At 43.3% G+C, this 22,504-nt stretch overlaps 1 long non-coding RNA gene across 1 annotated transcript in view; it reads left to right on the forward strand.

Annotated features, from left to right (window-relative positions):
- Positions 1–536: 536 nt before the first annotated feature.
- The window catches only part of LOC141568542 (uncharacterized), a 66,740-nt gene continuing 44,772 nt past the window's right edge, over positions 537–22,504 (forward strand). The window contains exons 1-2 of the long non-coding RNA XR_016021745.1: positions 537–645; positions 10,326–10,399. This is a non-coding gene — a long non-coding RNA (uncharacterized LOC141568542). The remainder of the gene's footprint in view (positions 646–10,325; positions 10,400–22,504) is intronic.

Consider the following 22,504-nt stretch of genomic DNA (forward strand, 5'->3'; position numbering starts at 1 on the left):
CTCTCCATCTCCTGCCAATAATGCTGGCTGTTGTTTCTGAGCAAATGGAACAAATGAGCAACGTGAACCCTGTGCCATCTGCAAACTGGAATCCTCTGCAGGGAGGCAAGAGTGGCTGCAGGGCTGAGGTGAGGGGTGGGAGGGGCTGTGGGAGGAACCTCAGCGAGGAGGGCAAAGGGCACAGCTTCAACTGAACCTCCCACAGGCAAAGGGGCCCTGGGGTAAGGACCTAAGATTGCTGCCAGGCCTCCCATTTCCTCCCCTTCCACTTGCAAATGAAGGGAGTGTATGCACCCCCTTTTATAAATATCACTTCTTTAAATGTTAAAGTCTATGTCACAGCTGAAATGGGTCTTAGAGAACAACAGTCCAGCTTCTTATTTCACAGACGACAACAGAGGCCCAAAGAGGGAAAAGATGTACTTAGAAGCAAAGTCTAACCTAGCACCTGGCACCACCCCCACCCCACTGTGTATGTGTGGGCTCGGGACTTTCCTATGCAGTAATGCAGAAATAGCAACTAACCCTCCAGGGGGCTTCCTCTGGGCCTGGCACAATGCTAACTGCTCTCTCACAGGCTCTCCCTTGGTCCTGGATGTGGCCCTATTATAGAGCCCATCATTTTCTTCACATCTGCTTTCACAGGTAAGGAAGCTGACATTTAGAAAGGTTTTGTAAGGTTGCCCTTTCTGTGAGCAGTAGAACCAGCCTCCACCTCAGCCAACGCTCACCCAGCCACTGAGCGGCCTTGCCCGGGGCAGCTCCTTTAGTCCCAATGCCATCTCTACAGATGAGAGACAGAGGTTAAGAGTCTAGAATCCTGGATTCAACAGAAAGGCAGCCTCAGGGTCTGTTCTTCCTCTAAAGGAGTGTCTAGAGTGAAGGCCCAGTACTTGGCCCAGATTCTTAGCCTGGAATGGCCTTTCCGAGCATCGCGTGGACTGTTACTGGTCTGTGGGATACACACTGGCCCTTCCTGTTGGATCTCCCAGGGGTTGTGGAACCAGGGCTCCCACCTGGTGAGGCCTGAGCCTCAGTTCCCTTGCGCTTGGACAGAAAGCACCAGTTTCTTAAACTGTGGCACGTCTGTCCTCAGCCCTGCTTATCGGATGAAGGAATCGCTCGTGAGGTGTTTCAGGCCCCGGCTGTTGGGCCGCCTAAGAGATGGGGAGAGGGCAGGGACTGCGTGTGCCCTGCTGGGAGCTGGGCGTGCTGTCAGTCACCCCCAGCAGACGATGAGGAAGGAGGTCTCCATGAGGACACGACTGTCCCGTGCGCCAGAGAGGATGGGCCCCGTTTCTCACAGGCAGCTGGTGGGCTCCAGGGCTGTACTTGAGATGCTCCGACTGTGGGTCTGAGAACTGGAGGAAGCCAGAGGCAGCGGAGGCAGACATTTGTCTCCTGGGCATCCCCCAGGAGCCACAGTGCCCACAGGGCAGCTCCCCGGTTCTAAGGCGCGGTGCAGAGGGTGGGACTGTCGGTGTGATTCATCCTCCACACAATTTGAGGATGCTGGTGGTACACGCAGCCGGACACACTCCTCCGGAACTCTGCTCCAAGGGACGTGGGAGGGTGTTCCCCACAGACCGTAGAGCTGAGCTGGTCCCCCAAATCAGGATCTGCTCCATGATATCCATGCTCAGTGGCTTTCCTACACGTTAATGTGGCCCCGGAGAGTCCTGGGACTGTAGGTTCCACATGACTCCTGCTGGGTGACGGATCTGGGTGGCCCCACCCCGGGTGGCCCCACCCCCACCCCCACCCCTGGTACCTGAGCCTGAAGCTGGGACGCCACACACAGTCCCATCACGAGATCAGTCGGGTTTGGACTCTGCCTGCCAGGACGGCAGCCCCCTTGGCTCTGTCCTGGGCTCTGTCACCGTCCTGCACAGCCAGCCCTCACCTCTCAGGACCCTGCCCCCATCAGCCCAGCTCAAGTTAGCTGAAGCAGGAAGCTGCTCTCTGGGGCTCTGAGAGAGGAGAACAACGAGGATGGCCAAAAGGAAGTCACAAGGATCAGCTTAAAAATAGCCCTCCTCTCCATGTCAGTTAGGAGGAGCTTGTGGAGGAGCCAAGTTCTGATGGCTCTGGCTCAGAGCAATGTCACAAAGGCCCATCTGGGAGCACACCCATGTCCTTATCAGCCTTAGGAAGCCACTGCCAAAGCCCTGTCATCCCAGGGACTTCCGCCCAACCAGCATCTGTTTCCTCTCCTATATTTAAACAACCAGGTTAGTGAACTGGGGAAAGCATTTCTGCCCGGGAAGAGCACCGCCTCCCACAGAACACACAGGGCATGGGTCGCGCTGAATGAGTGTGGCCCAGAGTTCCTGAGAAGGCCTCCCAACCCACCATCTGTGCAGTGAGGCAGGCGGCCGGGAGGCCTGCCCAGATGGTTTTCCCACAATGGATGGGGTGAAGGGCACCCCCAGGAAAGCCAGAGATCCATGAAACACCACCTATGTCACAGCACAGCCCAGAGCTTCAAGGTGTGCCAGCCCTTAACACTGCTCATCTTGGGAGATATTCAGTTTTCTCTTGGCTATTTTTACCATTTCCACCCTTCTCTCAACAGAGCTGTTTGTTTAGAGGAAGGCCACAGCTTCTCCCAAGGACTTTTTTCTGGTTCTGCTGGTTCCTCAGTCCGAGGCTTATTGTGGTGTCATCTATACACACACACACACACACACACACACACACACACCACATAGTACACACACACACACACACACACACACACACACACACTACACACATCCCTACCCCACACACAGAGCACACGTCTCATGAAACACTTAGAGAGAGGAGGGGCATCTCAGGAATTATCTGGAAAACATCTCCTCATGGCAGAAAGCACCAACACTGAGTAACCTATTAGTCCACTTCCCTTCTCTTAGGCTACCAGGCCTCAGCCATTACCAAGAATGGTTCTCTACGGCTCTATGCTGCTGTGGCAATGCCAGGTGGCTTCCCTGGCCTTAGCAGCTGTCACTGGAGAAAAGCGAGGACTGCTCCTGTCACTTGTGTCCTGCTCTCCTTTCCTCGTACCCACATACCCCAGGACATTTGTCCTAGCAGGTATTGGACTCTAAGTTTTTCTTCCTTTCTTTACACATAAAGAATTCCAACTAGTTGAATGTTTTATATCCAGGAATTTGCCCTGAATTGGCCATTTCTGAATTTCAGCCCACAAACACACCCTGGATTCAAAACCCCAGCTCTCCCCCTAAGGGCTGTGTGAGTTTGGTAAAGTTACTTTAATTGTTTAGAGCCTGTTTCCATATCTGTAATAAGACCGAAATAGTTTAATAAGAGCCATTTCTAAGACTTGTCAAGGGGATTCAATGAGATGAATTTATAAACAGCTGGCATCTTGCCCAGCCGCTCGTAGTGGGTCCTTAACTGGTTGATGAAATTTCTATTGCCATGTGAATTACCCATTTGTTTGGTTTGTGTTCCCCTTCATATTTCATATCAAAAAGCTCAGAGCTTCTTATTAAAATCAATGCCCCTCTCAGCCCTGGTTCTATAACTACTCCCCTTGTAATAACAGCAAATGTTACTTGAGCAGTTGCTATGCTATGCGAATTTATCCTTTGTGCATCTTAACACATCTCTGTGAGGCAGGTAACATTATTGTCCCCGTTTTATCGAGAAGCAGACCAAGGTTAAGTGACTTGCCCAAGAATGCACATGCAGTAAATGGTAGAGCCAGGATTTGGACCCAGGTAGGTTGGCTCCATAGCTACCACTGGAACCTCTTTACCACAGCGACACCTGCACTAACTGTTCAGTGGACTGCAGGTACAGTGGTACCTCGGTTTTCGAACGTAATCCATTCCAGAAGACCATTCGAGTTCTGAAACGTTCGAAAACCGAGGCACGGTTTCCCCACGGAAAGTAATGCAAAATGGATTAATCAGTTCCAGATCTTTAAAATCAACCCCTAAAACTGCAAATTTAGCATGAATTTTACTATCTAATGATACCATAGATCCATAAAATGCATGGCGTTCGTAAACCGAAATGTTCGTTCACGCAGGCGTTCGAAAACCGAGGTACCACTGTACCACTGTTGGGGACTTTTCCAGAACCTAGGACAGACTTGCATGGTCCTTGCTTCCCCAGAATCTGGTTTTCAGTTAGCTATATTAAACTACTATTGATTCAGCATCTACTTATTTTACGCCAGACACTTCGCATGCATTGTCTCTAAGCCAGGATTTCTCAACCTCAGCTCTACTGACATTTTAGACCAGGTAATTCTTTGCTGTGAGGGGCTGTCTGTGCTTTGAAGGATGTTTAGGAGCATTCATGGTCTCTAGCCACTAAATGCCAGTAGCACCCCACCACCCCAAGTCATAACAATCAAAAACGTCTCCAGACATTGCCAAATGTTCCCTGGGGGGTGGGGGTGATGGGAGCAATCGCTCCCCGTTGAAAACTGCTGCTCTAAATGAGAAGTCGGAAATTCAGAGAAGTTAAGCAATTTTCCCAAGGTCACGAGGCTGGCAGGCAACAGTGACAGAATCTGTACCTAGAATCTGAACCAGACACCGTGACCAAGTGTTTGCCACTACCTCACACTCTCTCCTAGTTCTAAATAAAGAAGGTGTGAATTGACACTGAAATCTACTTGCCCAGAAGGGAGAGCATCAATATACTCTGATTCCTCACCCCCAAGACTGTTCAAATTCTGAAATTACAACCTCTGGCTGCTAGTTATCTGAGCAGAATCTAGATCTTAGATTTTTTAAGCTAAATCAACCGAGACGTAGGCAACTCTGCCAAGCTAGGAACTGAAGCTCTCCTGTGCAATCCTGTGTCCCCCAAGTGTGCCATGAGGCTTTGTTTTGGGCATCCACTCCACTGGTTCTTCTGGAAACACGGGAAGTCTGAGGTCTCGGGAAATAATGGCAGGTCTTCCGGTTGCTTGCCGTCAGCCACTGTCTAGACAAAGGCTGAGGCCAGAATCACAACTCAGCCTTCTGCCTGACTTTCATCTCCTTTTGGTTCCGAATTTGTTGATTAAAATCTTTACCGACATAAAATGAACAGAATTTGCAAATTACATCACTTCCCGCGACACAGAAAGACTGCCAGGCACGTAAAGTTGCATACAGCAACACTAATTGATCGCAGAGTTGAAACAAGGCCAAGCCTAGAATTCTTTCCTCACCTTTGATTCTCTGCTTCTCTCCTCTAGCATTTTCTCTTCTTTGCTGGACCCTGCAGGGCACCGACAGTTACTTACCACTGTTAACGTACTGGCACTAGGAAACAGGAACCACTTTCCATATGGCCTTCCTCACGCACAGGCAAAAATGAACAACAACTGAAAGTAAAGTCTTCAGGAAACCAAATAAGTCATCACAAAGAGTAGGTTCACTGTCAGAGCCTCCTTGCTTTTTTTTTTTTTATGAGGAAAATGAGAGTTACTAGCAGCTGCTACCGACGATAGTAAAGTCGAAAATCCTTGGCCTAGGAACTGTGTGGTCAGTAGCTGCCATCTCATTGTCCCCCACAGTCCCCCATAGTGTCCCTCTTGACTGCGGACATCACAGAAGAGTTTTCATTATGAGATCATAAAATCCACAGCCTCCCAAACAAGTCAGTTAGGAAAATGGTGGCAAAAGGGTGAGAGGAAACTTTAGTCTCTGATGCAAGAATCTGAAAGACTAGGACTCCATTTCCACCAGCCTCTACAATCTCTCAGCCACATTAACAGAAGCGGAGATGAAAGTTAAAGTGGTAAAGACGCAGAGACTCACTCAGAGGGGCTCGTCATTGTCACCAAGAGGCTGTTTTGGACTCAAGCCATTCATTTTCAAACGTATGTTGAGGCAGTGTTTTTCAAACGACAGGTGTCAACCCATTAGTGAATTATGAAATCGGGTGAGTAGATCGTGATCAGAGTATATTATCAATTAAATGGAATGGAATAAAATGGATAAATCAGATTACATTGCTCATAGTAAGAGTAGTTTTGTTTGAGTTACATATTTGAGTGTATGATGGGTGGCAATCTAAAATACATTTCTTTTGTTTTACACCCTTATTGAAGGATAACTAATATGCAATAAACGTCCCATACTTAAAGTGCACAATTTGATCAATTTTGACATAGGTGTACACCTGTGAAATCATCACCACAATCAAGATATGTAATGACGAGTGGGGAAAAGAAAGAGGAGGGACACAGGCTAGAATGGAGCTAATTAATTAACTTATTTATTTAGTAATATCTAAATCAATTTATTTAGCAATCTTTACTCAATCTAGTTAGCAGTATACAATAGTAAAGGTCAAAGGCAGTTAATAGAATGTGCTAATGACAGAAAGTAAAGGTGGTTAAGACTAAACTATATACATTGATAACAATGTCATGTCAAAGGAGTAGTTTAAGAGATCCCAACATATGTTTACTGTTGATCAAAAATCACTTGGCTAAATACACAAATAACATGAGTAAGGAGTATCCACAAGCAGTAATAAGCTCTATAGGATAGTAACTATCACAGTAGATGCCACAAGCTCACCAAACCAGGGTGGGGAACAGCACTGGAAAAGTCATAAATCAAAATCTTGCCGGGTCTGTAGCTGAGAGAAACTCAGGCGTCTCCCACACCGCTGCTTGCTAGTTCCCAAGAATGCTGCGGCTGTTGGCGTTGTTGTTGTTGTTGTTTTTGTTGTTGTTGTAGTTGTTGGAAGTTAGGAAGTCTTCTGATACTGCAAGCAGCAAGCTGCATACAAGTTCCCAAAGATGCTAGAATGGAACAGATAAAAGCTGATAGCCAAAAGCTCACATCAACCAATGAAGACAATTTTTCCTCAACATCTACCCTACAAGATAACACATCTATTGCTCCCTAAAGTTTCCTCCTGCCCCCTTTTTTTTGTGTGTTTTTTTTCTTTTTTTTTTGTTTTTTTGTTTTTTATTTATTTTTAATTTATTGGGGTGACAGTTGTTAGTAAAATTACATAGATTTCAGGTGTACAATTCTGTACCTCCTGCCCCTTTTTAATCCTTCCTTCCACCCCTCCCTATTCCCACCTACTAACTACTGATCTGCTCTCTGTCACTATCATTTGTACTTTCTAGAAAATTATATAAATGGGGTCATACAGAAAGTATGCACTCTTTTTTATCTGGCTTCTTTCAATCGGCATCATTATTATGAGATTCATCTATGTTGTTGCTGCATCACTAGTTCTTTAATTGTTATTGCTGAGTACAATTCCACTGCGTGGATCTTTCACAATTTACTTATACATTCATCTGTTGACGAAACACCTAGTTTGTTTCCAGTTTAGGACTACTGCAAATAAAAGTGCCCCAAAGATCCAACGTGCCAGTCTTTATGTGGACATAAGTTTCTTGGGTAAAGACCTGGTTATGGAATGACGAAATCATATGGTAGATGCATACTTAGCGTCTTCAGAAACTGCCAGACCATATTGTAAAATGATTGTGCCATTTAACATTCCCACCGGTAACGAATGAGAGTTCCGGTGCCTCTACATGGATCCTTGCCAATGTTTGGAATGGTCAGTTGCTTTCACTTTAGCCATTCTAATGGTTGTATGGTGGTATCTCATTGCTTAAATTTGTATATTCCAGGTGACCAATGATATTGAGCACCTTTTCATATGCATATTGACATTTGTATATCTTCTTTGTGGAGCAACTGTTAAATCTTTTGCCCATTTTTAAATTGAATTACTCATATTCTTACGGCTCTGTTGGAGTTCTTTATATATTTTAGCTACAAATTCTTTTTTCAGATATATGTTCTGCAAATATTTTCTCCCTGTCTGTGGCTGACCTGTCCATTTTCTTGACAGTGCCTTTGAAAAACAAAAGATTTCATTTTATTTATTTTTGCTTGCATATCCAATTTACTTATTTTTTGATTGTATAGCTTGTGCTTTTTTGTCATATTTAAGAAATCTTTGCCAAGGCCAAGGTCACTAAGACTTGGTCCTGTGTTTTTTCCTAGAAATGTTTCTGTTTTAGTCTTATATTCAAGTCTATGATCCATTTCGAGTTAATTTTTGTACATGGTGTGAGGTAAGGGTTGAGGTTCATTTTATTACATATGGCTATCCAATTGTTGCCATCCATTTCTTTTTCTTTTATTTTATAAATTTTATTGGGGAATATCGGGGGACAGTGTGTTTCTCCAGGGACCATCAGCTCCAAGTCATTGTCCTTCAATCTAGTTGTGGAGAGCACAGCACAGCTCCAAGTCCAGTTGCCATTTTCAATCTTTAGTTGCAGAGGGCACAGCCCACCGTCCCATGTGGGAATTGAACCGGTAACCTTGTTGTTGAGAGCCCACGCTCTAACCAACTGAGCCATCTGGCCGCCCCCACCATACCATTTCTTGAAAAAATTATCCTTTTCCCATGCAGTGGCCATGGTATGTTTCTTAAAAACCAATTGACCATAAATATGTGGATCTATTTCTGGACTCTGTATTCTGTCTCATCAATCTATTTGTCTATCTTTAGACCTATACCGTAACCATCTTGATTGCTGTGGTTTCGTGGTCAGTCTTGAAATCAAGTAGTGTTAGTACTGCAACATTGCTCTTCTTTTTCAAAATTGTTTTGGCTGTTCTAGGTCTTTTGAATTTTCATACACATTTTTAAATCAACTTCTCAATTTTTTTCAAAAAGTCTGGGGATGTGATTGGGATTGTGTTAAACTGATAGATCAGTGTGGAGAGAATCGTCACCTCAACAACACAGAATCTTGCAATCTATGAACACAGTACATCTTTCCATTTTATTAGGCCTTCTTTAATTTTTTTCAGCAATGTTTTATAGTTTTCAGAGTTAGATTTTATGTATCTTTTGTTAAATTAATCCTTAAGTATTGTTTGTTGCTATGGCTACAGCAAATGGTACTGTTTTTAAGTTTTAATTTGTAATTGCTTATTACCAGAATAAAAAATAGAATTAATTTTTGGATATTAAACTTATATAAGATGGCTGGGTGGCTCAGTTGGTTAGAGCGTGAGCTCTTAATAACAAGGTTGCTGGTTCAATTCCCATAGGGGATGGTGGACTGCCCCCCACCCCACTAAAGATTGAAAATGGCAACTGGATTGGAGCTGAGCTGTGCCCTCCACAACTAGATTGAAGGACAGTGAGTTGGAGCTGATGGGCCCTGGAGAGACACACTGTTCCCCAATATTCCCCAATAAAGGTGTTTTTTTTTTAAGTAAACAACAAAAAGAGAAAGTTAATAATCTGAAAAAACAAACAAACAAATTTATATAACATTTTCTACATAGACAATCATATCATCTGCAAATAAAGTCAATTTTACTTCTTCTTTTTCAATCAGAATGTCTTTTGTTTCTTTTTCTTCTTTTTTCCCCCCTCATTCTACTAGCTAGAACCTTCAATACAATGCTCAACAGAAGCAGTGAAAGTGGCCATCCTTGCCTTGTTTCTGATCTTAGGGGATTTTACAGATAAGTAGACTGAGGTTAAGTGACTTGCCCAAGAATACATGCATAGAAAATGGTAGAGCCAGGATTTGGGCCCAGGCAGGCTACCGTGTTACCTGGACTGCAGGTACAACTGTTAGGAGAAAGCCTTCAGTCTTTCAGGATGATGTTTGTTGTAGGTTTTTCATAGACGCCTTGTATCAGACAGAGGAAATTCCTTTTTATTCCTAACAGAATTTATATCAGGAATATTGGGATGCAAGTCATACCTGGGAAGGTAGGCGAGAATCTGAGACTTTGGGTCTGACAAGGTATGAATTTGTGTTTATGCTGCAGCTCTGGCCACCTGTTTATTAGGGCACTGTGTGTACACGCTGTTGAGTCAGCTCTGACTCCTGGTGACCCTATGAATGAGTGACGTCCACAATGCCCTGTCCTCAGCAGCCCTGCTCAGCTCCTGTAGACTCACGACCGTGGCTTCTCTTATGGAGTCAGTCCATCTCGTAGTTGATCTTCCTCTTTTCCTTATGTCTTCTATTTTTTCCAGTATTATTGTCTTTTCCAAAGAACCTTACCTTCATGATGTGCCCAAAGTAGGACAGCTTCAGCTGTGTCACTTTTGCCTCAGGCTTAATTTGCTCCGGGACCCACTTGTTCATTTATCTGGTGGTCCAGGCTCTCAGGGGTGCTCTCCTCCAAAGACTGTCAAATAAATCATTTTTATTTTCCTATCAGCCTCCTTCACTGTCCAACTTTCACATCCATGCACAGTAATTGGGAACGTGAGGGTGTGAATATTCTTAGCCTTGGTTTCTGTTGACACATCTTTGCTCTTGATGGTCTTTCCTAATTCTTCCGTTGCAGCCCTTCCAAGTCTCAGCCTTCTCTTGATTTCTTGGCTGCAATCTCCATCTGAATTGGTGACTGAACTAAGTAAGGTAAGTAAAACCTTTAACAATTTAAATGTCTTTATTGTCTATGTAAAGTTGTGTATTAGGGAACTATTTGATTAGCAAATAGTTCCTATTTGCATTTTAAAGGCCAATCTAGCATAATATATAATGTACACATTTAATGTATATGTTTACCATCTTTAGAGTTGAACGGGCCTGGGTTCAAATCCCATCTCTGCCACAAATGAGTGGCTCTGGATAACTTTTGTCTGATTGCCACTTTCATCCGTTTATAAAATGGTGATAATATTCCCTATTGCACAACATTTTATTGTGAGAAATATTCAAGTGTGATTCCATAATACTCACTCAGCAAATATAATGATAATTGCTATTATGGGGATGAAACAGTGACCACAGGAAGGGGATGGCAAGGTGGTACCTCTTCACACTTGTCAAAATGAAAACATGCCGTGCTTTGAAGTTAAGTCCATCCAAGCCTAGGGAAAAACTAAGAAAATCTCATTTGTACTCCAAAAAAATCATAATTGTCAGAAATAGCCCAAGGGAAGAGGGCTATTCTTGGAGGTGCTTTTCCAGAGACTCAGCCTTTCTTATGACAGGGCCCCCCACGCACATGAGACCCCGGGAGCCACTCAGCCACTCAGGACTGAGCACGGCCTGACCTCTTGGAAGTGCAGCCTAGGAAGGCCCTGACGTGAAAGGCAGTGGCACGGTCCTTCCTCCAGAGATGTTGGCTCTAGTTCAAGGGTGAAAGGTAGATGAGCTGATAGCAGACCTGGCAAAGGAGCTACTGGCATCTGCTGGAACGGGGCCACCTCACAGAGGCCTGTAACCAGGCCAGCAAGGTGAAACCTGATCCCTGCCCTGGCATGCTAGCGTGGTTGGTAGTGGGTGGCCCTGTTTATCCAGACTGCTCTGTAGAGGGGAGGATCGATCTGTATTTACATTTGTCAGAGCCAGGGAGCCCACTTCTGCTTTCAAACAGCAACCTTTCCTCCAAACCAGAAGCCCTGGTCTCAGGATGGAGACAAGTGTGTTATGATTGAAATTCTTCCTGGGACCCTCTGACCATCCCCCAAAAGGACATGCCTGGGTTAGCTTACAAAGTGTGCAAAACACTTCATTTCTGTCCGTGGAGAACCCAAGTTTCTCCCTCCACGGAGACTTCATATTTAAGTGTGGGTCATTAAAGCTGATGGCGTTAGAGATCCAAGTTCCTCACCACAGTTTGATGCTCCGATGGCAACTCCTTTCCCTTCTTTGCTGCTTCTACGGGCTCCTCAGTCTATTCTCCCTCTCCTCTCCTGTTTCTCTTCAGTTTTGTTGTTGTTGTTGTTGTGGTAGTAAAATATACCTAACACAAAATTTACCATCTTAACCATTTTAAGTGCAGCGTTCAATGGTCTTAAGTACATTCACATTGTTGTGCAACCAGCACCGCCATCCATCTCTGTAACTGTTCATCTTGCAAAACTGAAACTCTATACCTGTTAAACAATAACCCCCCATCCCTCCTGGTTGCTGATTTTACACTTCCCGTCTCTGTGATTTTTGACTACCGTAAGTGCCTCATGTCTCCCTTTTCTCAAGTCATAGCCTACTCTTCCCTTTCTACGCATATACCCAACCCACTTCTCACTCTCCTCCTGGAAACAACATCTGTTTAATCTCTTCCTTTGACTTTGACTAGGCTACCACAGGTTCAGTGACTGTCTGCAGCCCCTAAAGAATTAAAACTGTAAATAAATAATAAGGTAGTTTGAGAATAATGCAGAAAGTACAAAAGTATGTATTATAAAAATTAAATTATCTCCCTCATCCTGCATCCCGCCTGCCATTTCCACAGCTCTTCGCTAACCATTGGTAACAGGTTGCTGTGTATTTGTCTGGAATTGTTCTCTGCTCACATGGCATTTCTAGTACAGCATAGCATGGTTAATAGGTTAACAATAGACATTCAGGAGCCAGGATTCCTGGGTTTGAATTCTGACTTTGCCACCCGGTTGACTGACTTTGAGCAAGTTACTTCACTTCTCTGTACTTTAATCTCTTCATATAAAACTGAGATAATATTATTACCCATTTCATAGGATTGTTTTGAGGATTGCATTAACAAATGTAAAGCACTTAGAATTATGCCAGGTATATAATAAGCACTGTACAGATATTATTGTGCATTTTTATGATTGCTATGATGCGGGTATTTTTTCTCTTTGTTACACAGTGGGATCTTACCGTGCATACAGTTCTGCGAGCTAATTTCACCTGATAAATATGCCATGAGCATCTTTCGATAGTAATTTAACCTATTCATTGTAATGACTACAGAGCATTCGATTATACGGCTGTAAAAGTTGAAGTTGTTTTAAATCAGGCTGCAGGAAACTATAGAGGACATGACAGCATGTCACAGCATATGTCCTAAGATGACAGTCTTGGGGCCCTGGATTGTGGGCGCATGTGGGGGCCGACACATCAGAATTGGCGTTTGCTCTCTTGTCACTGCTGAGCTCCTGAAGGCTGGAAGTGATTTCCTTCTACGTCCTGAGAGCTGGTGACTGTGCCGTCTCAGCCACAGACGTTTGGCCTTTACAGCTGCTATTCGTATCGATCGATTCTTATAAGGGTCCCTCTCCAAACTTGGTTTTCCGGCCAGCCCTTGGAAAGGAAGTCATCTCCTTCCTGCCCCTTCCCATGACCTGGAGTGGAAAGGGCTGATCCCTCAGGGAAGGACTATGTATAACCTGGCAGGAAAGGAGCCTCTGAGAGCACATGAGTATAAAATAAATAAATGGGCCGGCGTGTGTGTGTGTGTGTGTGTGTGTGTGTGTGTGTGTGTGTGTGTGTACTTGATAGCATAACTTCCTCCCTTACTCTCCACCCCTGTTTACTTATCCATTACTCTCTGTTCATCCTACGTGTGGGAACCACAGTATGAAGACAGCGAATAGTCAAGAACTGTATCCAGAACTGAAACCCAACAAAGCTCTCAGGAAACCCAGGGGCATGAAAGTTAGGGGAACAGCCTGTTCCCAGGAAATTAGTAGAGAGTACCACATTTGGGAGCCTGGCCCAGCTACCTGTCAGCTTCATGATTTATCCTCTCCACGCCACAGTTTCCTCAGCTCTAAAGTGATGAAGACACTAATGTCTATTTTATAGAGTCACTTTGAGGATTAACTGAATTAAATTTGTAAAGAATCTTTACCAGTGCCTGGTACAGAGTAAGCACTGAATAAATATCAACTATTATTAGCATTGTATGTAAGTACAGCCACCTACCCCCATCCCTCTAAATCCCAGTTTCCTTTTGCACCAACTCCTTAAGCTTCATCCGTGCAAAGAGAAATCACAGACAAATGATCACACAGAGGTTTAGCAGAAAAAATAATTTATCATTTTGGAAATTTTTCTCAAAGAGAGGGTCGGAGCCATGTTCGGGACCATCTGATTAGATTTATAAGTAGTAGGCACAGAAGTCCCTCCGGACTTTTGAAATCAGATGGGCATTTATTCAACACATTCCTCTACGGGGTAGTTTACAAAACTCAACTAACACAGCAAAAGGACCCAGCAGTCCAGGAATGGACCCACCTAAAATGGTCATCATAGGCAGAACAAATGTTAAGATGAGGGTACAGTGTGTCACGCTCCTTATTTTAGGGGAAGTCATCATTCAAGTATTGCTGAGTGATTCACTGAGACTATGTGCTAATGAGGGCTGATAACTCCTGCTCAGGATGCGTTTCTTGTTTGCTCGACTTGACAACCATGGCTGACTAGTATTTTGCTCTCCAGACCAGTGTGTCCTATAGGGTGTGTCTCCAAAAGAGGAGATTCAAAAAGGAATAAAAAAGATGCTGGCCTTTGAGCTCTAGAAATCCAGTTGCCTTCTCCCCGCTTCTAGATGCACAACAGTTTCATTGTGTACAAAGGAAAAAGTGAACAGAAGCTTTCCTGCAAGCATATTTGAACTTGGACCTCCACTGCATAGATTAGCAGCCAGCTCCCGGCCAAGGCAGCCCCTCCTCTCCTCTCCTCTTCATCTTTGCAAGAGAATTTAGTTCCATTTAAGTCCAGGGGACATGGCAAAAACAACGCTCCAAACACCACTTCCATTTTTGGCAACAGGATCCTTCAAACAGTGAGAAATAGCCCTTCAGCTCATAAGTCCTTTAGATTCTCCCTGTACCTCAGACATTAAGTGTTCTCTGCTTACTTCAGAGGGAAGGGATGGGCTTGAAGAGTTGGGATTCATCTTTTAAGTTGTTTTTTAGGCAGAAAGAACACCAATATCAGCAAAAAAGAACAAAGTCATTGCTTATCAATGCTGGTAGGATGTTAGTCACCAATCAACTCCCCCATTTTTTGGATGAGGAAACTGAGGCCAAAGAGTCTAACATCCCGAGCGGCACTTTGAGAGGTATCTCCAGGACAAGCCATCTTAGGGCAACAGAGAGGCTGAAAGCCATACCTTCTTTTCCCCTATTTACTTGCACTCTTAACTTCCCATTAACATTTACAAATAAATTGCTATATACTAAATCCTGTACTCAGCGGGAGGAAACAAAACTTGACCCTGTAGGAGTTTATAGGGAGTAGTTAATTTCTTTTTCTTTGAATCCACTTCATCTCTCCTGTTCCTTATCCCTGTCAACCCTTAGAATCACAGTCAGTGTTTCATGTTCACTGTCAATTATCCATTTAAATATTCCATTATTCTCTCCTAACCATGTGCCAAGCGCTGTCCCTTTCCACTGGGATACTTCCCTTTCTCTTCCCCTTCTGTCATCACCCCAATCCCAGGCTTTCTCACCTTCCAATTGGTGGTGTTTGACTGGCTGCCTCCAGGCCAACCTGTCCCCAACATGTCATGTCTGACGAAATTTCCTTGAACAATTGATGGGACATATTCTCCTTCTGCTCCTCAGCCTACGGGTGCTTGCCTCCTGTCAACCACCAATTCAGATCCAAATTCTTGCCCCTGATTTTCAAGTTTTCCTTCAACCACCTTCCCTACCCAAACCTATTTCCCCACTATTCTCACCTCACTCTTCTTCAACTGGCAAAATTTCACTCATCCTTCAAGACTTGAGGTCAAGTATCACCTCCTCTTGGCAAAGTTCCTCTTCCCCAGCACCCCGTTGTTTCCCTTTAGACCTCCCGAGGCCCTCCCTTCTAGTACGATCTACTCAGACGGCTATTTATTTCAGCTGGCTTCTCACCTGGACTCTGAGCTCTTTGAAATCAGGGCTCATCCTTTTTATTTTGTATCCCAATGTCCAGCAGAGTGTAGATGCTCAATAAACATCCTGCACAGAATGAATAAATAGCCCTTAGCACAGCGCTGTGTCCGCTCAGTGAAGACTTGCTGAGCACCTGAAGGTAGTCTGGCATCGCAGCTCCTCACCCAGAGATGCAGGCAGGGTTGTAAATAACGACTCTGACGCACAACATACGTTCATAGGAACATTGCTGTTTAAAGGGGAAACTTCCCTGTCAGGGTAGCCAAGGCCAAAGAGGCTGAAAATCCAAGCAGCACTTTGAAAGTTGTCCCAAGTGCAAGCTGTCTTAGGACACCAGTTTCCCTTTTCAAGGGAACCCTCCCTTTTCGACACGTGATTTTAAAGGATTAGAAAGAAGGTAGTCTAAACTCAGTCGTAAATGCTAAGGAATAAAAATATTACGTTTCTGAGGGAAACAACCCTACTTTATCAAGCCTAAGAGAGACATATTTAATCCGCAATCCATAAATTTTAGGGAAAATTAAAACAGTATAAGTAGCAACATGAGACACGGGCGGGCCACGATAACCAAGATTAAAGTAAATGGGATCTTTTCTTTGGACCACTTTTCATTACCATTCATTTATTCAAGAGGCTTTCTTCCTCCGTGTTCTTACTACCAGAATGACCCTCTTACTATTTTCTTTAAATACTTTCCTTAAAAACCTAAGCAATTTAGACTTTAAACCCATATGTTTTGTTGTTCGTCAGTTCAATGGCATTTTCACAGTTTTTAGAAGAAGAGTTCCGTCAGAAAATTGAGCGCATCGGGATGATATCATGAGTGATACCAGCCATTAAAAATACTGTACTGTGATATGCAGAAAACAACACCAATTTTACTGAAAAACACAATTTGTTCTTCCGGAATTCAATCTCATATCAAACATTGATCAAGTACATTTGGTAAGTACGCTGGAAGGATGTTAGCTAGCGACCCATCAACTCCCCCACTTTCAGTGGACATTTTTATGGACAAGATACTGTGCAGAAAACCACGTTGTACCAAAGCGACTCCCTACTTGCAAGTTTTCTGAGGACAGGAGGAGGATTTGAACTGGGAAGTTCACAATTCACGTGTCTACAGAAATTGTGAGGTCTTTCCATTATCAAGTTCATTGTTCAGACACGCCTTATGTCTGTGTGTGACTAGTTGGCTCTGAGCAGAGTGTGAGGAGGCGGTTCCCGAGGAGGACGTCTCTCTTCTGTTGTGGCTGCTGAATTCGCCTGCTCCTGGCATCTGGCCCTGTGTAGTGGGCACGTACTATTACGCATTTTGTCCTAAATGCATTTGTTCATCTTTGAAGTCCCAGGAACCACTCAGTCTCCTTTGGGTTTAGAACCATACCGTCTACAAAATCATTGCAACAGCGACACTCTTCAGAGTGCATTTGGAGAAACGTTTTCAAGAATAAAAGAACTAAGGTTGCATACAATGTGTCTCCATCTAAACGCACTGAAGAATAAAAAGGTTCCCAGGACCTCTGACATTTCTCCAAGCAAGGACGACGATACCACAGAGAAACTGGATTGTTGCCTAATGGCCTTTGGAATGACCTGAACTTTATATACTTTTTCAAATAGATGCCCTGAGTAGTGGCCTGGCAACAGGGGAATTTTCCCAGTCTACGATCTAGAAGTCATCTGATACTTCCATTCCTCCGCGGGATTTCGTCTATTCCCCCAATGAGCCTGATCCTAAGGACCAATACGAGAGGATTTCTCCCACTTGAACTTCTCTTTGCCGTTGGCAGTGATGGCCCACCCTTAGCAGCAGGCACTTGCCTCAGAGACACGACATTCCTTTCAGTTTTGTTAAGCTAATTTTAACAAATGTCATCTATGTGCCAAAAATTGTGTTTAGCTGCTGGAAGTTAAGCTAAAGAAGATCTTGTCTCCAATTTCTGAAGACCTTATAGGCACCAGCAATATAATATGATATAATGTTTTAACCAAACAGCGTAAACGGGGGACCATTGGAACTCAGAAGAGAGGATCATAACCCAACATGGGGATTTGGGAAAAGCTTCTTGGAGAAGATGGCATGTAACCTAATTCCTAAAGGAAGAATTAGGAAGAGTCACTCCCCCAAAAGTGGGAAGGGTGTTCTTGGCAGAGGGAGCAGTAGAAGCAAAGGCACAGCAGTACAAATGGAAGGGGCCATAATAAGACGTACAAGTAGTTAGTTAGGCATTCGTTAAGTTATCAAAGAAGAACAAGGTGGAAGGTGGGGCCAGAGATGAGACAAGGAGAGTAAATCTATAGAAGATAGAACATGGGTACACCCAAAAGAATTGATAGCAGAGACGAACAGATATTTGCAACCCCTGTTCACAACAGCATTACTCACAGAAGATGGAAGCAGCCCAAATGTCCATGAACAGAAAAATGGATAAGCAAAATGTGGTATGTGCGTGCGATGGAATATTATTCAGCCTTAAAAAGGAAGGAAATTCTGACACATGCCACAACATGGATGAACCTTGGAGGACATTATGCTGAGTGAAATAAGCCAGTCACAGAAGGACAAATACTCTATGGCTCCACTTATATGAGGTCCTTAGAGTAGTCAGTAGTCAAATTCATAGACAAAAGGTAGAATGGTGGTTGCCAGGGGTTGAGGGGAGAGGAGGAATAGAGAGTTAGTGTTCAATGGGTACAGAGTTTCGGTTTGGGAAAATGAAGAAAATTCTGGGTGGTGGTAACAGTTTCACAACGTAAATGTACTTAATGCTACTGAACTGTACATTTTAAAATGGTTAAAATAGGGGGCCAGCCCGGTGGCTCAGGCGGTTGGAGCTCTGTGCTCCTGACGCTGAAGGCTGCCAATTCTCACATGGGCCAGTGGGAACCACAAGGTTGCTGGTTCGACTTCTTGACTCCTTGACTCCTACAAGGGAGGGTGGGCTGCGCCCCCTGCAACTAACAACAGCAACTGAACCTGGAGCTGAGCTGCGCCCTCCACAACTACAATTGAAAGAACAACAACTTGACTTGGAAAAAAGTTCTGGAAGTACACACTGTTCCCCAATAAAGTCCTGTTCCCCTTCCCCAATAAAAACAAAAAAATCTTTTTTAAAAATGGTTAAAACAGTACACCAGGAGCAAGAGGCATTGATGGAGCTCACGTATGCTGTCTCCTATCTGCTGGCAGCAGCCCTGCAGCTGCTCTACCCCCTCCTGGATCTTCCTTCAGCTTTTCTGACTCCTGGGCCAGGTGAGTATCTGGCTCCAGGACAAAGTGTGCCAACTCCTCTTGTAGAAGTTGGAGGTGATGAGAAACCAACACAGGTTCCAGTTCATCTTCGTGGGTTCCAGCTGGAGGCGCAGGGTGCCAGCTCATTTCTGCTTCTCTCCCCTACTTTGCACCCATCTTCCCTTCCTGACTGCCTGCCCTGCAAGCTTCACACTCCAGCAGCCGGCACAAAGACCTCACCCTTACAGAGACTGTTCAACCACATCTCACAGTCGTGTACGCTCACATCTCTAGTGGTTTTGCTTCTTTGATGGAACCCTGCCTGACAGAATTTGGTGCTGGATACGATTCCTAATTATCTAAGAAGATTCTCTGAGCACGCATACAGAAGAGCTAACCACATCTGCATACGTACAATAGTTTTGACTCCCACAATATCTTACCAAAGTATTCCGTGGGGATTTCTGTTGAGTTCTTGGGATTCGTTCTAGAAGAATTGCAACCAGCCCTGCTGAAATGCCACGTTACTGCGTAGTTGGGTGTGTCTACTCCTTCACAAACATAGTTTTCTCCTGATAAAAAGAAACATAAAAACCATAATGTAGAATGCAATGTAACACTGAAATCAAGAGTCTATTTGTAGAGTCCTCCTCTGGGTTGTAATATCTGGGACATTTCTAAAGAAAGTCTTTCTGTTAAACACACACACACACACACACACGCACACACGCACACACACAAAGTAGAGGTATGAGTTCTTTGGTAACCCAACTATTAAATATAGTTTTTTTATGGGTATTTTTACTGATGAAGAAAAAAAAACTAATGTAATTCTGTGTGCACTCTCTCTATATATATAGCAATATTATATATATATATATATATATATATATATATATATATATATATATATATATATATATATATATGGAGAGAGAGAGAGAGAGAGAGAGAGAGAGAGAGAGAACTTTTATATATATAGAACTTGATTTTCTAAGAAAAAACTGAAGAATTTCATTTCCAAGGAAATTCACTACCAAAAGCGAAAAACTGGTTTCAGTCTGGTTTCCCTGAATCCATTCTCCCAATCCATTCTCCACACAGCAACCAGAATGATCCCTTAGAAACATAATTTGATAACATCGTTCTTCTGCTTAAAACTCCCAATGGAGAGAGTTCACCAAAATGTTAACACAATCATTTCTTGGTGTCTCAGTGCTCTGAAGAAATGAAAAATGGATTTTCCTCATTGAAAGGCTGGGCTCTGCTTTTAGAAGGAGCGGGTAAGAAGTGCTAGCACAGATTGGAAAACTTCCAATAAAAATAGAATTACCCCTATTCCTGCATTATCATTCGTCTTGCCAGCCCAGGTTGGGCATTTTTGAAGGGGGTGGGGTTTTGCTTATTTTCAAGCATTGGGCCTCCTCCGAGAGGGAGAATGGGCTACGATCTGCAAAGAAGAGGTCCTTTCCTTAGGAGATGCTTCACTCTCCCAGTCTCCACTATACTCTATACTGAAGGACCCGGAATCTTATTTCAAGCCATGAACTCTCCCTAGACATCTATCAGGGGTCATAATACCAACCAAACCTACCGTCTTCAATTTGTAGTCAATGTGTTCAAGTCAAATTTGACAATTGCCCTCAAAATCAGGCTCCCCTTTCTAACTTACTCATCTCCATCAGTGATGTAATTCTCTTAAGTACACAGACTTGAAACCTGAAGGAGAGTCACTCATTTTTTATTCATTTCTTTCTTAAAAAATTGATACCAAATCCATATAATGTAAAATTTATCATTTGACCAATTTTAAAGTGTACAATTTAGTAATTTTCAGTATATTCACAATGCTGTGCAGCCATCACCACTATCTATTCCCAGAACATTTCTATCTCCCTAAAAAGAAACCCCACATTTCTCAATTCCTTCCTCTCCCCCCATTCCCTGGCAATGACCAATCTACATTCTGTCTCCATGGATCTGACTATTCTGGACATTTCTATAAATGCAACAATAGAGTATGTCGCCTTTTGTGTCTGAATTCTTTCACTTAGCATAACGTTGTCAGGGTTCATCCACATTGTAGCATGTGTCAGTACTTCATTCCCTTTTATGGCTGAATAATATTCCGTTACAAAGATATAGCACATTTTATTATTCACATTGTTGTACAACCATCACCATCATCCATCTCCAGAACTCTTCATCTTCTAAAACTGACACTTCATATCCACTAAACAATAACTCCCCATTCTGCTCTTCCCCAGCCCCTGGCGACCTCCATTCTACTTTCTGTGTCCATGAACTTGACCACTCTATGTACCTCATATAAAAGAATCATAGGGGCTGGCCGGGTGGCTCAGGTGGTTGGAGCTCTGTGCTCCTAATGCCAAAGGCTGCCGGTTCAATTCCCACATGGGCCAGTGGGCTCTCAACCGCAAGGTTGCCGGTTCCCCCAAGGGATGGTGGGCTGTGTCCCCTGCAACTGACTACGGCAACTGGACCTGGAGCTGAGCTGCACCCTCCATGACTAAGATTGAAAGGACAACAACTTGACTTGGAAAAAAGTCCTGGAAGTACACACTGTTCCCCAATAAAAGTCCTGTTCACCTTCCCCAAAAATAAAAAAAATTTAAAAATGCTATAGGCATTAAAAAAAAAATCATAAAATCTTTGCCTCTTTGTGACGGGCTTATTTAACTTATTGTCTTCAAAGTTCATCCACATTGTAGCATGTATCAGAATCTCCTTCCTTTTAAAAGCTGAAAAGTATTCCGTCGCATATATATGTCACATTTTGTTTATCCATTTATTTATCTGTTGATGGACACTTGATTCGCTTCCACATTTTAGCTTCTGTGAATAAAGGTGCTATGAACAGAGATGTAGAAATATCTGTCTGAGTCCCTACTTTCAATTCCTTGGGGGTATATATCAAGTCATGGGATTGCTGGGTCATATGGTAATTGTATGTTTAATTTTTTGAGGAGCCGCCATACTGTTTCCCATAGCAGCTGTACCATTTTACGTTCCCACCAGCAGTGGACATGGGATCCAGTTTTTCTACATCCTTACCAACACTTGTTATTTTGTTCATTTTTGGTTTTCTTTTATGGTAATAGCCATCCTAATGGGTTTGAAGTGGAATGATGCCTTCTAAACAATAATTTATTCCTATGTATTATATTCTTTTTTTATGGTATTAAAAATGAAATTATTTGCTTAGTTTTATTTTTGGACTGTTCATTGTAGTGTGTAGAAATACAACTGATTTTTATATATTGATCTCGTAACTTTCAACTTTGCTGAACTCATTTACTAGTGCTAATTGTGTGTGTGTATGTGTGTGTGTGTGTGCATTCTTTCAGGCTTTCTATATTTAAATTGTACACAGATCATATGATCTGTAAAAAAGATAGTTTTACGTCTTTCTTTCCAAACTGATGCCTTTCATTTCTTCTCTTTCCTAATTCACCTGGCTAGAACTTCCAATAGTATTGAGTAGAAGTGGTGCAAGTGGCCATTTTTGTCTTGTTTCTGATTTTAGGAGGAAATATTTCAGTCTTTCACCACTAAGTATGATGTCAGCTGTGGGTTTTTTGTAGATACCTTCTATCAGATTGAGGAATTTTCCTTCAATTTCTG

The sequence above is a fragment of the Rhinolophus sinicus genome, chromosome 7 (assembly GCF_057876585.1).
Source record: "Rhinolophus sinicus isolate RSI-liver-muscle chromosome 7, RSI-T2T, whole genome shotgun sequence".
Classification (NCBI taxonomy): domain Eukaryota; kingdom Metazoa; phylum Chordata; class Mammalia; order Chiroptera; family Rhinolophidae; genus Rhinolophus; species Rhinolophus sinicus.